The following is a 15,941-nucleotide window of genomic DNA, read 5'->3' on the forward strand; positions in this document are numbered from 1 at the left end:
GAGTAAAAGTATTGTGGGTTTGTTAGAGTAAATATTTATTTTTATCAATTTGTTAAAAAATTTCTTAATCAAATTGGTTAATATTTATTTCATATATTTATATACCAAATATATATGAGTAAAAATATTTTTTTATCAACGCTATTGTTCATTTTTAAATAAGTAAATATAAATAATCATAAATTTACATTGAAATTAAATTAAAAAAATCAATAATATCTAATTACATATATTTACATATATATATATATATATATATATATATATATATATATATATATATATATATATTGAATATATAACAGTGACAATTTTTGTAAATATTATTGCAGATTTTTAATTTCCTTAATTTTCAATCATATAAATTTTTTTCATAAATTACATTGATATATTTGATATATTAATATATCAAATATATGACTAATTAAAAAAAATTTTATCGCAAGCTTGCTGACAAATTTTAAAACTTCTAAACTCGTTGAAAATCGAAAAAATTAATGTGATTGATATTTATTTGATATATATATTAATATATAAAATATATGAAAAATAATTTCGGTAAATTCGGTTCGCGGTTTCGGTCGCGGACGACATGACTTGACAGTTGACATCAACTGTGTTCAGTTAGATTCCATATATATACATGCACATATATATGGATGTAGATATATATATATATACATATATATGTAGTAATTTAAAGTGAGTATAGATGGATAGAGTAATAGAAGGATGAGAAAGGATGAAAATGGGTTTGGGTGTTTTCGTGTTCGCCACATTGCCCGCACATGTGCGGTTCGTCAATCGCAATGTAGACAAATCAAAACGTACATGAACGCGAGTACGATCGAGATCCTCGCCTGCTCGCCACTAGTTTATACCTAGACCATATATCTATTCGGAATCTAGTATTATAGAATAGGTATAAACCAACGGTCCTACCGGTCCTTCATTTATCGCCATTAGTGAGTGGTCGCTAAATGTATTCCCTCTATTCTCGTTATTCTCTGTGCTCTATCTCCTGCTTCTGCTTCTGCTTCTGATTCTGATTCTGCTGTTATGCCTCCTCATGCTCACATATTCACTAATATATTTAAACAAATCATTCGTACAAGCATTTCATGTTTAATAATTACATGTTCCAAGTAGTGGGATACGACTTGATAAAATAAACAGTTGTAAATATTGTAGCAATCAGCTTGATGTTAATTTTACAGAGTGTTTTTTCATTTCAAATTTATGTTATTGTAACTTGATAAATAACAGTCAAGATAAGCGTTTATTAAGATTTATACTATACACAGATAATATTTTATATTTATTATTTATATATAAATTTAACTTCCTCGCGAACTTTTATCCTGTGAAAAAAATTTTTGCTCCGACTTTTCAATATTTAAATAAAAAAAAAATAAAAAAAAAAAAGTTAGTAATTTAACTTAAATACAGGAAATTTTATCATACATATGTTCATTTAAATTGTGATTATTATATTAAGAGATAAAGTAATTTTTAAATATTTTTATAGAAACACGGAAATAATTTGCAAGTAAAAATTTAAATGAATTTAAACAAAAAAAAGTTAGCCGTCAATTTGATGACAAGTGTATTAATCTAGTAAAATGTATGTCAAAATGTTCTATAAAAATTATGATAAACAATTAATTTCGTGTAATCACTGGCATATAATTGCTGTAACTTAAATAATTACTGACATATTTAAATAAAATGAATCCCAGGAATTAATTAAATCAATATCTCGATAAAGTTCAATAATAAAGTAAATCTGTCAGGTCATTTGGAATTAGCGGGAATTTTAATTTTAAAATTATACGTTTATTGATTCGATTCCGATTAACTTACAAATTAATACCAAAGCTCAACCGTAATCTTCAATTTTATTTTATTTATTATTTCACATTACAGGATATTAAAATTACCTGTATGATTTCCGTGACTTCACGTCCTCAATATTTCCATCTCTGCGTAAATTCGTACTTCAACTTGGTTTTTTTTTCTACAACTCCTCAATAAATCAGTTGGTTTTAAAAAAAGTCGATTATAAAATCATAATCAGATAAAAAAGGAATTCTCGTCCAATGATTTAAAATCGCATGATAAAATATTCGTTAGTAAATTTATCTCCCATCAGCTACTGGGTGGTATTTTTTATTTAACTTTTTAAAATATTTCTGTTTATCTTCATTTCTCTATAGCGCAGCAGTTCGTGTTAATTAGCCACGTGTGATTAATGCACAGCAGAGGCAGCGGCAACGGCCGGGGAGTCTGTACGTGATTCCCGCGGCATCCCAATGAACGTAACGACAACGCCCGCGCGGCATTACGTGTTACGTGACTGACTTTGTCTCTTCTCTTGTCATTTATTACGTCTCTTGCTCATACATTTGTTTCATATACATGTATATATGTATATGTATATATATAAGTATGAAGACTAAAAACTATAGAGTAATCTCCAAAAAAATATGTGCGCAAGTTACAAGAAATAAGGGCGCAAGTTAAAAAGAAGTGAAGAAGGTGGAGGTGAAGTAGGTGGAATTAGGTAGCATGAGAGTGATACAGATCACTTGATGATAGTCGTCGTCGTCGTCGTTCTACTTGTTCGCTTGACCTACTTCTTACAAGCTTCCACCCTCTACTTTGCTGTACATACTCTGTACTGCTTACTTATTCGTCCTCTTTCTTTTCTAAAAACTTTCTTTTCTCTGATATTTTTCTCTATTCTCATCCTCTTGCTCTTACTCTTTCTCTCTCTTTTGCCATTTCTCGAGTTTTTTCACATGATCTTTTTTATCAGCATGTGAAAGGCTCAAAATTTTCACGACTAATTATTGCAACATTTTTAAAGTTTTTATTTTTTTTATATATATATATGTATGTATGTATTTTTCTCGGTGTTTTTCTTATAGAAACGAGACTTGTTTTATCTGCTATTGCGATAAAATCTTAAAGTTTTAGTTGCTCGGTATGATGGTGGAAAAAAGTTTTAAAATATGCGAGTCGTGGAAAATTTATTGTCCTCTGGACTCCAAGAAAATAGGAAAGAAATAATTGTTGCTGGATAATGAAAAATCCATCAACGAGAATATTTTATATCTGTTTTTCCTTTTAATTTTCTTTATTATTATTATCTTTTTTTTTTTTTTTTGAGATGAAGTATTGGATTTTTTAGAAATTTAATAGACGAAATTGAAATATTTCTTTGTAAAAAATTTTTTTAGAATTTTGCGGTAAAATATATAAGCTCTATATCCCTATTCAGTTTAAAATATGATCGTCGATACGTAGATAGATAGAGTGCCCTCAATTGCACCTTGAACGACCGGAAGAGGAGAATATAAAACTAGTGTAGATGTATAGAGGTATAAAAGTAAAGAGAGGATACAAAAAGTATAAAAGAGAATAAAGTTAACTGTCTCGTCTCTTAAACTAAACTTTGCCATCTTCTTCGTCTGGTTCTGGTTTTCGTTCTCGTTCTCGTTATTTTTATTTTTTGGAGCCTTTACTTACAATGCGTCCTCGTTGGTCCCTTCGAGCGAATTCAACACGCAATGACTACATCGCGAAAACCGGTATTACCACTTGTACTTTTGTTATTTTTTTTTTTATTTTTGTTGTTTTTTTTTTTTTCCCGATGTTATTTAAATTAAAATTATTTTATTTATAAATCATTTTATTTAAATTGTGTCAACTGGATTAACTTTATTTTTTATTTCATTTACTGGTGTACAAATCTCATTACTATATATGTTAATACGTCGCTGAGGGCTTTTCATAACAAAGTATTGCTGTATTTAATAAAAAATTACTAATTACTGAGGATTACTGATAAGAGATTGGATTAATTTTTTAAATAACGAGTTTTTAATTTAAAACGGTAATTGTGGCCAAACTATTAGAGTTATGAAAAAAAGTTTTTATAAAATTTTTTAGGAAATTTAATTCTCTTCAAAAAAGGTCCTGATGACTTTTATCTCAAATCTAATAGTTTATCAGATATTTGAACTTAACGTAAGGCGGTAAAAGTCGGGATTTTTAAATTAAAATTTTTTTTTCTATACTTTAAATTTAAATTCTGAGTCAACCATTACAGATACCGCAAAAATGACTCAATACAATTTTGTAGGAAATTCAATTCTCTACAAAAAAGATGCCTATAATTTTTTTCATAAATCCAATAGTTCAATCAGTATTTAAATTTAAAGTAATAATTTGAGGGTAGGCTATTTTTAGTGATTTTTTTTTTTTCAACTTAGAATTAAAATTCCATCCAAACTACTAATTCTATGATAAAACTATATGAGTAATTTTTTTTAGAGAATTAAATTTTATATAAATTACCTGCAAAAATAATTTTTTTAATCAAAAGTCTAATACGTGACTTAAAAATTATTTAAATTTAAATAATCGGATTATTTAATTTATAATTTAAAATAAAAATCAACTAAACGTTTATTCAAACATATATGTATATACATATATACTACAAATGTATGAAAATATGAATGAGTAATTCTATTTCCTAACGATTTGTTGTCGGCTTATCACACTCCGACGAGAACGTGTCATTGTTCGATGATTAATGAGATTACAGAGTGTGATGAGTGCTAGGAATACGTGGAATAAATTTTATTTTTTTTGTTTTATTTGCGAGTGAAATGTTTTCATTAAACTTTTATATAAATACATATCTCTCTCCTTGTTTCTTTCACATTCTATCTCTTTTGCTCCCCATACATTTACATATATATATATTGATGATTTTAAAAACTGATATACACACTTTGTTGGCATGTTCAATAAATAAAAATCACCGATTTTTATTTTTAATTCTCTGTCTGTATATTTATGTTTGCATTGTTATTGATAACAACGAGCTCGGTGTATTTTTAAAATTTTTCATTTGTTGTTTAACTCAAATTGACTAAATAGAAATGAAAAAAAAATTATACATTCATCATAAAAAAAAATTCATTGAAATATAAATTTTTTTCAGCCGTGGGTCATTTGTATAATTCAACGATAATTGTGTATTCAAACGTATCGATAAATTTTAGGTATATGATTTTATGTAAAAAAATTAAATTTCACTATTATTATTATTTTTATCATATATCTGAATAAAATATCCATATATTTTTAATCATATGAAATCTATTAAATTTTTTTTCTATAATTTATCGTTACCGAATTCGTTTTTTTAAGTAAATTTTCGAAATTACAGTTAGATTTAATTTGAATTAAAAACCCATTAAAAAAATTAATTAATTTTTTTTTTATAAATTAATTAAATTATAAATTCAATATTCATAAATATTTTATTTAAATATAATTTACATTTTATTTAAGTTTCATCGAATTTTTTTTTTTCAACGAATGATAAATTATAAAATTGTGACATTATTTTTTATTTAAAAAAAAAAAGAGTTATTAGTGCATACAAAAAAGTAAAAAAATTCTTTCACCCATAAGTAATATCAATTTATTAAAGATATCAAAAAAATTTTTAATTACAAAATATAAATTACTGTCATTATTTTTAATTAAAAAAAAAAAACAGTATTAATACATTAATTTTTTTTTTTTTTTTTTTTTAAACAAAAATTTATATTTTTGACATTATGAATATAGCAGGCATCAGACAAATTTAAAATTATTGATAAATAGAGTTAATAATTAATAAAAATAAATTTTTGAAAAATGGGCATTTAAAAAATTTTGTAATTAAAAAGTGCATTTTTTATAATTATCATTTTTTTAATGATTTACTCTATATATTTATAATTAAAAATTTGCCCGATGTCTGCTACATTCATGATACTGAAGTTAGCAAACGTCAAATAATTTTTAACATTTAAAAAAATAATAAATTATAAAAAAAAAAAATATTTTGAAAAATTGCACTTGTAGTTTTTTTTATTTTCTACAAGTGCATTTTTTTATTTTTTTATTTTTATAATTAATTTGATGAAAAAAAAAATCCAAAAATTTTTGATTGTCTGCTAACTTCCAAATCATGCCACATTCACACTCAAATTTTTTAATTTGCGGTAAAAGTACCGAATATTGACCGAGCTCCAATTAATGATCAGGTACTCAAAGACTTTAAACCTTTGAATTGTGGATTTTAATAAACAAAATATTTTAATTCCATATTTTTCATAAATAAAATTCTACAATTTAAAAATTATTAAGTCTTTAAATATCAAATCATTAATTAAATCTCGGTCAATATTTGGTACTATTGTCCTATATAATACAATATAAACTGCAATCATTATTTCTAATTTTAAAAAAAAAAAAAAAAAAAAAAAAAAAAATTAATGATAAAATATAAATTACTGTCATTATTTTTAATTAAAAAAAAAAAAAAAAAAACACACACACACAGTATCAACCCATCAATTTTTTTTTGAAATTTATCTAAAAAAAAAAAAAAAAAAATTCTATTTTTTAATTTATATGATAAAATATAAACATCAAAAATTATTTTTAATTTAAAAAAAATTTCTTCTTTGTATGCACTAATAACCCTTGAGTTAATTTTCGCCAGAAACTACTGATGAACTCTCGTTGTAATGATTACATAGCACTGTAAACATTTATATATATGTATATACAAAAGTGGACCCTTAAAAAATATCTATAGTACGTTACTGTACAGATCTCCACAGTGGTACGTCGTCGTTGTCGTCGTCGTCGTATAGTAGTCGTACCACCGTTTCTCATCCTCTTTTATCTCTTCATCTACTTCGCGACGACGCCCTCCTAGGTTTCTGAGTCTCGGGTCATTAATTCTCTTCTTTGTTCATGGCGAGTCGGTGCCCGGATGTAAGCATCGTTAATCCCTGGGTTTGCGCGATAAAAAATGTACTAAGGTACCCGATTATTTTAAATTTTGTTCACCAGTTAAATTTTACTTAAATATACAATACATATATCTATACATATACATATATATGACACCATAAATATTAAATTAAATATACTAAGCAAACAATTTTGTTTGATTTATTATCAAATGTCAATAAAATATAATTCAAGCGATTGTCTCGTTTGTAATACTAATATATTGCGATATAAATACAAATACTCGGGTGATATTACAGGTAAATGTAATTACTCGAAGAAATATATAGTTAAGCTGACGAAATATAACTTTACATAAGAGATTTAGCAAAACGAATAGCGAGAGTGAGATAATAGATGTATGTATATATATGTAATGTATACATATATGTATATATTCAGATATGGGCTCGAACTACCGAACACTGTGTTACTGTGCATAGACCGTAATTCAGGATCCCACGGGATTTAAGCTTCTATTTGATAGGAAAGACTCCATAAATTTCAATTTCACTGTCAGAAAAATGAAATTTTATTAATACGTTTTTTTCTCCACATACTAAATCTGCTTGCAGACTTAATTTTTTAACATAATATCCGTCATTAATTTGCTACTGTACTATATCTGTTTTCATAAACTTTTAGAAAGCATATAGATAATTAAATTTGTTGCTGTGTAATTTGAATAATTTAAGTTGATAATCAAACTTCAAACACCGGGCGCTTCAGTTCAAAGCTTTACACATTTGGATTAAGTAGCTTATAATTAATATATTGTATGACAAATTTGTATTGAAAGTACTTAATTACTCTGAGAGTGGCCTAATGAACAAATTTTATGAATTGACAGTCCGCTATGTGATAATTCACCCGAAAAATTGAACCGTACATTCGAGGATTTTCACCGCATGGACGGAAATTCTCGTTTCTGTTTACTTTGAATTTGAATTCTGGCTAAACTATCATAGATATGGTAAAAATGATCTCTATGAATTTTGTAGGAAATTAAATTCTGAATGAAAAATATTGAATCAACTTTTTTCATAAATCCATTAGTTCAATTGATATTTCAATTAAAAGTCAATTATTTTAAGTTGTGATTTTTTTCAAATAAATTTTTTCTATACAAACTTTAAATTTAAATTCTGGCTAAACTATCATAGATACAGTAAAAATGATCTCTATGAATTTTGTAGGAAATTAAATTCTGAATAAAAAATATTGAATCAACTTTTTTCATAAATCCATTAGTTCAATTGATATTTCAATTAAAGGTAAAATACTTTGAGCCTTGATTTTTTTCAAATAAATTTTTTCTGTTCAAACTTTAAATTTAAATTCTGACTAAACTATCATAGATACGATAAAAATGATTTCTATAAATTTTGTAGGAAATTAAATTGTCTATAAAAAAGACCTGAACAACTTTTTTCATAAATCTAATAGTTTCCAAGTTATTTGAATTCAAAGCAATTAAAAATCGAAATCACATTCCTTAAATTTTTTATCAACTCCTGCGAGTTATCATATCAATTAAAATTATTGTTAAAATTTAATTATACAAACATATTGATCAATTATTTATTTATTATAGAAAGCAGTATATTTGAAGTACCTAAATAAATTAATTCCGCGTTAAATGGGGATTTATATTAAAGTTTATTTGAATTATCCCCGAGCGTATTTGAAATAAGTCAAAATTATTTTTTATCGATTATCAATCAATAATATATTCAATGATTTATTAATAAGTATTTTACTGGCGTAACACTAATGCATTAACAGCAGCATGCATTCAAAATTAATATAAATAATTAATTTTAAAAGCCCGCTCAATAATTAACATTATAAAACGATTTTAATAACAAATATTAATGGCCTGGATACATTAAAGGTATTAAGTATAAAAAATAGCCATCATAAGACGGGGTGGAAAAAAAAAATATAGCACTTAAACCCTTTTTATCCAACAGCCTTACCCTTTCAATACCGGGGTACTTTATCTTCACAACTTTTGATAGCTGAAAAAAAAAAAACGCATGACTGGATTAACGCAGCTGAAATAAAAGTCTCATAATAAAATATGTTGATATTAAAATTTAGGTTATGGTTTTTTGCATAAAGAAAAAAATGTATAGCTGCGGTATAATACTGGTCTATATATATAATAACAGAAGTTGGAAGAGCTAGAGGCAGAGTCAGAGGTTGATGATGAGGGTCCTGGTGGAGGTGGTTGAGGTAGAGGAGATGGAAGAGGGAAAGAGGGTTTAGAAACACAAGCGGCGATAGTATATCCCAGAACAAAAGAGTGAGAATTGGAAGAAGAGTATGTAGGCGAGTATATCGCAATGCCGATTTATGTTTGTCCGGGGTCGAGCTCGCGAGTGTGTAATGCATTCCTGTTCATTGTTTCCTCCCCATGTGCTCCCGATCAATGCCCAACGTCCTCTACTGTACTACTGTATGCCACAGTACTCTGCACATTGGCCCGTCCCATTATTAACGAGCTGGAGTGCCTCGGACCTTATTGTGTTCCTGGTGAAATGTCTCTTGGGGGTGGGTGTGTAGTCATGATTCTATATATGTGTCCATATATACATTTATACGTGTATATGTATATATATGTAAGCAATTTACGTGTCAGTGTGTGCATCGAGGGTTGAATTGCACATTGACTGAGTTTAAGGGTACCACCGCACTCTGCCACTGCTTCGTTGCTCTCTCTGGCATCGGTGACTCCTCGACCATGTGCTCATACACACTGAGAACAATAAATTGTTTTACAATTCTCGGGCACTCACAAACTCGTTGAGTTCTTTTACGTAAACTACTTTACCAATTGGATAAGCTGATTCACCTGATACACTTTACTCTTTACTACTACTACTACTACTACTACTACTTTTTTTTTCTTTCATTTAATTTAATATTATATTTACTAATTTAATTATCCGCCTTAAAATGGGCGTGTTCATAGACGGAAATTTAACGTCCATTAAAATTGTATTTCCTTAATTAAAATAACAAAGATTGGGATAAAAAGTACTTGGGTCCATAGAGAACATTCAAATTAACGAGTTTCATAAATTTATTTACTAATTTTGCTTGTAGTTTAGCCGAAAAATCTAATCCGTACATCCGTACATTTTTATGTTCGGATGGACAGAAACTCCATAACTGCTGAACTACGCGAGCTATTGACTTTATTTTTTTTTTGTTTACTTGAGATCATCATTGATTGTAGCCCTGCTGCTACATAATTCGTTTTTCTCAATTATTTAGACCTCTAACGGGTAAAATGGACCTCTCAGCAAAATACTCAGTTTAACTAAAAATTATTTTGTTATTTTCGCCAAAAAATAAGAGAAATCCAGTTGTTTAAACAAAAATCTATGTGAGGAATAATTAGCAAGTTTAAATTATAATAAATAATTAAAAATAAACAGCGATGATTAATGTACTCTGAAATACACTTGAAGAAACATATTTAAATATACGTTATTACAAGTATGATGAAACATGTATGGAAAGTAGTTGACGACTAAAGTACGTAGTTGTAAGTCAGGTAGTCAAAAAAAGTGTACAGGTATATGTAGATATATATATTTATATATGTAGGTAGAGATGTAACTTAACGTTAAAACGCGAGATCGCGTGGCAAAGGAAGACTCGTAATAAATTTGAATACATCGTTACGCATCCGTGAGGAGAAGGCAGGCAGGCAGGCAGGGAAAAGAGAGGAGAAGAGGGGAGGGGAGGAGAGGAAAGGACGAGAAGTTGAAGGCAAACTGAGTGGAGGTACCGAGGCAGTAATTACAGAGTGAACCTTGCGGCACTCTAATCTTTTGATAAATTATCTGTGGGTGCCGGGCAAGCGGGAGCTGGGTGAGTTTAGGCGTAACCATACTAACTCACCTGAATATACATGACCAACTGTTTTTCTATCTCTCTCAATGTGAGATGGTCATATTCTCTATCATCCAACTATCTCATATACATAATACTCACACTGACTCTTTACTCTTGATTCTTTACCTCCATCTATCTCTAGTGTGTATTAACCTACACACTATTATATTCCACCCTCTTTAAATGACCTCCGGCAATTTCATTTCGGTTTCCGCTTCTGATGTTCTCAACTAAAATTTACTAAAGGAGAAAAATCATAACGAGCGATAATGGAGTGCGTGTCATTTGTTACATCAAGTGAGAAAGGTAAATTATTATGATGAACTACATTTATTCATTCACATCCATGTACATTTACATCGACATACATATATGCAGACATACATCTTTTATGTTATCTAATCACGCGTGTTGGATTACTCGGTATTATTCACATGCTCAAGAGGCTTAACAATCTGACAGTGACCTCTTTTTTATTTATTTATTTTTGTTTTTTTCTTTGTTTCAAAAAAATTTTACTCCAGTCATTGCCTATTCATTTTTTTATCTAAAACAACAGCCCATTATTTTTTTTTAAACTTTAACAATACGTCTCTTAAAATGTCCTGTAAAAAAAAAAAAAAGTATACGGATGATAGTAAAAAATAAAAAGGCTCAAATTAGGTCTCTATATTTTTTCTACTCGAGTATTCTTTTATCCTATGGTACTCGTCAACTTTTCAGCGCAAGCATCGCAATCTAAAAAATTAAACGAGTGGCTGGTGTACTGTTGGCATAACAAAAATGTCATACCAGTACTGAGTAGACTCGGTAAAAATGAATTATTTTTTTCGCCTTGTGTTTTGTATTTCGTGAGGCTATTTTTCACATTTTTTTTTTTGACTAATTTTTTATTGCGCTCATTGTTGAAAAAATTTTCTTCAGTCTTGATATATTGAAATCTAAAAATATGAACTTTTACACAAAAAAAAAAATTTTTCCTGACGTACAAAAAATTTTGTATTTTAAACTAAAAAAAAAAAAAAAAAAAAAAAAAAAAAAAAAAAAAAAAAATTCTTTGGTCTAGAAAAAATTTATTGACGTCAGAAATTTTTTTTTGCCATAAGAAAATTTTTGTTTTTTTTTTTTTTATAATGCAAAAAAATTGGGGCAGGTAAAAATTTTTATTTTTCGAGTAGAAATAATTAAAAATATTTTAGACTCAACACGTAATGGAAAACTTTAAAAAAAAATTCAGTCCAAGGGTCATAGGTAATGTAGAGGGTTTGGTTTCGTAGAAAAGGTTTACGTGCAACACAGTACATATCAGTAAATTTAAAGTAAATTTTATCTAAGCACGTACTTAAACGTCTAGTCGGTGTATCTTAAAATCGATGCAATACTGAGAATTGGCATTAAATGTTAAAAGAAAATGAAAAGAGGTAAAGTAAAGGTGAACTGGGTATAGGAAAAGGTGTAATATAGTATAAAAATTCAGTAAGGATAGTTGAGAATAAGAATGTAAGACCATACTTAAATATATATGATCTCGTGTGGTCTGGACTACGTATCAGCTGACGGTAAAAAAAGGAAAAAGTTTTTAAACAAAAAAATTTTGTACCAGTTTAGGCTTTAAAAGTATCTATATAACTAGAGTTTAAACCGCAAGACCGATCCCCAGAGTCAAACTTTACTCACTTCCTCGGTATCTTTTTTCAAAACTCTTTATGTAATATAAGGAGTTAAGAGAGGGTAAAGCTCAGCTTGACTTAAAAAAAAAACCAATGAATCACAATCACCAAAAGTTGGCTTTTCGAACCTTTTTCAGCTTACAATCAAACCTACACCTTTTTGTTTAGATACAAAATCATTGTAAGGAGTGGCGTCTTTTTGTTTCCAGTATAACTTCACCAGGAGATAAAAAGACGCTCGATAAAATGTCTGCCCTACTACTCAAATTAATTATCGAAAGTGGCAATCTTTTCTTTCTTTATCAATATTAATCTTGTGTTAGTATTAATCTCATCTTGTGTGTCAACACAAGCCAGATTATCCGATAAATTATAATTTAAAATTTTAATACTTGATTTATATTTTATATTTAAACTCGTTCTTGTCTTTTTTCTTTTATTAATACATATTCTCGTGGGCTTATATATATTATATACATTTTAGATATTGAGGTCGTATCGTCTATAGTATTTAAATCCATATTCATAACTTTAAATTTTCATTAATAAATATTATACTGAATTGATCGAAATATTACAATATTTCTCCGTCTGGTTTCTTTTAAATTTCTTCAATAATTCAATTTAAAAAAAAAAAAAAAAAAAAATTCGATTTGAATTTTAAAATCACATTTAATGTCATTGAATATTTATATTTACATTAATTCATACTTACATATTCTATTTTATTTTATTTTACTAGATATATTTTATGACTTGCTAGATATTTATATTTTTTTTTTTTTTTTTTTCAAAATTTTCTATTATAAAAATCCGCTGAGTAAGTTTAGAATATTCTCCATCATTTATTGCATACTTGAACTGCCTTGAAATAAAAATATATAGAGAGAAAAAAATGATGATACAATGTGAAATCTGTAAAGCTATTCCCTGATGTAAATTGCGGTGGCTCATCGCTTTAGAAATTCGCTCTTTCCTCTTTTATACTCCTTTACTCCTTTACTTTACTTCCAATATATATTACTACATACTCTTACGTATATTACATGAACTACAAATATATATACATATATATGTGGGTATATGTATTAATACATGGTATACTATTCACTATCGATATGCATACGAAAGATGAATTATTGCAGGCGATTGAACGAGGTCATAGCCCCAAGCCAAGTTTTAAGTACGTCTGTAGAAAGAAACCTTAAAAATTTTCATGTGTGCTCGCTATCGATCCATACGTCATATCTGCACGTATCTCCGTCTATGATTTTAGTCAATTTTTTTACATCAAATTTATTTCCTATAAATATATAAATTTTTTAATAATTTATTTCATTGACTCACTGATTTGTTGATTAAAAATAAAGATCAAGGATTTAATTAATTATTTACCAGTGGGTCTACAGGGAATAGTGATCTCGAGTTATCAAAAAAAAAATCAAGTCAATTGATTGAGTAGTTCCGGAGTTATAGAGTTTCCGTATTTTCGAACAGAAAAATGTACGGATGTACGGAATTGATTTTCTGGCTTAATTATCGAGCAAATCGATCGGGAAAAAAATTATCCTTGTTTAATAGACTGCCCTCTGTAGAATCTAGCATTTTTTTTCCAAAATTTATTACCCACTATTGGGTAAAAAAATTATTTTCAATGAAAGCTTTCAGAGCGTCGATAAAAACAGAATTATAAATTTATGAACACGATTGACAATTTATAATAATTATAATTTATGGTATTAATGCATGCATAAAATATACGTGAATATACATATATTTGTATTATAAATATATACGTATATTTATTAACATAAAGCGCGTATGAGAGAAAGTACATGCTTGTACGTGAGAGCAGCGTTTAAGAGAGTAAATTTATGCAAACGCTGTACTCTACTACGACAAACACTGCGCATATATATCTATTAGTTTAAATTTATTTGCTTATAAATTTCGCGTGTGGGAAATGCTATAAAATATTACTGATTAAATAATCATACACTCATAATAAATAATATTTGTCTGATAATATTATTTATTGGTTGTATTCAAATTTTTTAATTTCATTATTCAATTGAGTTGATTTCCGTCGTTATGAGAATTTATATAAATATTTACCATAAAAATATGATTTTTTGGGACAAGTGAAAATCATTTGCGCCAAAAAATCTTTATTTTTTGGACATATATATATATATATATATATTTTTTTTTTAAATTTTGATATAAATAAAATATATGTATAAATCTTATTGTACTTTTTGAGATGAGGTATAGATGTCCGTCAGCGTCGCTCAACCATTTACGTAAGCATTTGGCTCGAGATATCCACAGAATTTAAATGTAAGTGCTCCATGCAACTTCCGAGGTAGTCTTGTACGTGTTCCAAACACGTTTCCGTGTTACAACCTTTACCGTAAAAGTTACAATGCAGATCGTGACATTTTTTCTTTACTTTTTAATAAAAGTTATGCAGATTAATGTTGAAATATAAATTTTTACTGTTCTTTTATTGGAAAATATAAATTTTCACCAACTTTATTGTCTCGAAATTTGACTGCTGCATTTTTTTTTTTTTTTTTTTGAAAATTTTATAAAAACGTCAGCTTCAACTGTCCGCAACCACTCCGTATTTCAAAAAGTAACATTCCCCCTCAACGAACAAATATTTGCACGGGAAAAAATTCATTAAAAAAAATTAAAGATTTAAGTCTTAAATTTAAAAAAAATAGCTCTGTAAATAAGGGTCAGATGAAAGAATGTTTAGCTTAAAAATTTAACGGTACAATCAACTTAAAAAATCCAGATAAAAGTAAATGACAGTTTATACTGTAAACTAAAACTCTTATCCTTATACGTTTTCCCTTTTTAAGATCTTACCAGAGATTTAGTTTTTTATGCACACTGCGTGAGCCGAATGCCGCGAGAAATCAAAGACCCGTAGTTGGTACAACTAGTGCTTGCAAAGAGGGTGGACGGTAAACGAAGGACGGTTTTCTACCCTTTAGATCGCGCCTTGAGTTAACGAACCACGGTTGGCCAATCGGCAAAGGGCTCAGAAAGAGCAAATGTACTTACCCTTTAACTATCTCTCCTCTTTATTTTTTTAACCATCTCTATCTTAACAACATTTCATTTTATTTATTTTCCTCAAACTACGAGTACACTAAATTCACCAAAAATTTTAAAAAAATCTAAAACGACTCACAAATTAATACAAACGTCTTTCTGAAACATTTCTTCCGTATCCTGTGTACTAAATAATGTACATTCATTTAATAACAAAAAGCTCTACAATTAATTTTACCCATATATAGGATGTCATGTATATATATTTATCACGAAAGAAATTTTTCATTTTTATAAAACCATCAAGATTAAAAATTCTTGTTTTTCTTATTTTTTTCAAGCGTTTTAACATGGAATCATATATCAACGTAAAAGTATGTAGAAGCACGCAAACTGGAAATAAAAAGGACGAAAGAATATGGGGTT

At 27.9% G+C, this 15,941-nt stretch overlaps 1 protein-coding gene across 2 annotated transcripts in view; it reads left to right on the forward strand.

Annotated features, from left to right (window-relative positions):
* Positions 1-15,941, forward strand: part of LOC103579601 (leucine-rich repeat-containing protein 4B) — a 136,135-nt gene that overhangs the window by 61,176 nt on the left and 59,018 nt on the right. The window lies entirely within an intron of this gene.

This window comes from Microplitis demolitor, chromosome 2 (assembly GCF_026212275.2).
Source record: "Microplitis demolitor isolate Queensland-Clemson2020A chromosome 2, iyMicDemo2.1a, whole genome shotgun sequence".
Classification (NCBI taxonomy): Eukaryota; Metazoa; Arthropoda; class Insecta; order Hymenoptera; family Braconidae; genus Microplitis; species Microplitis demolitor.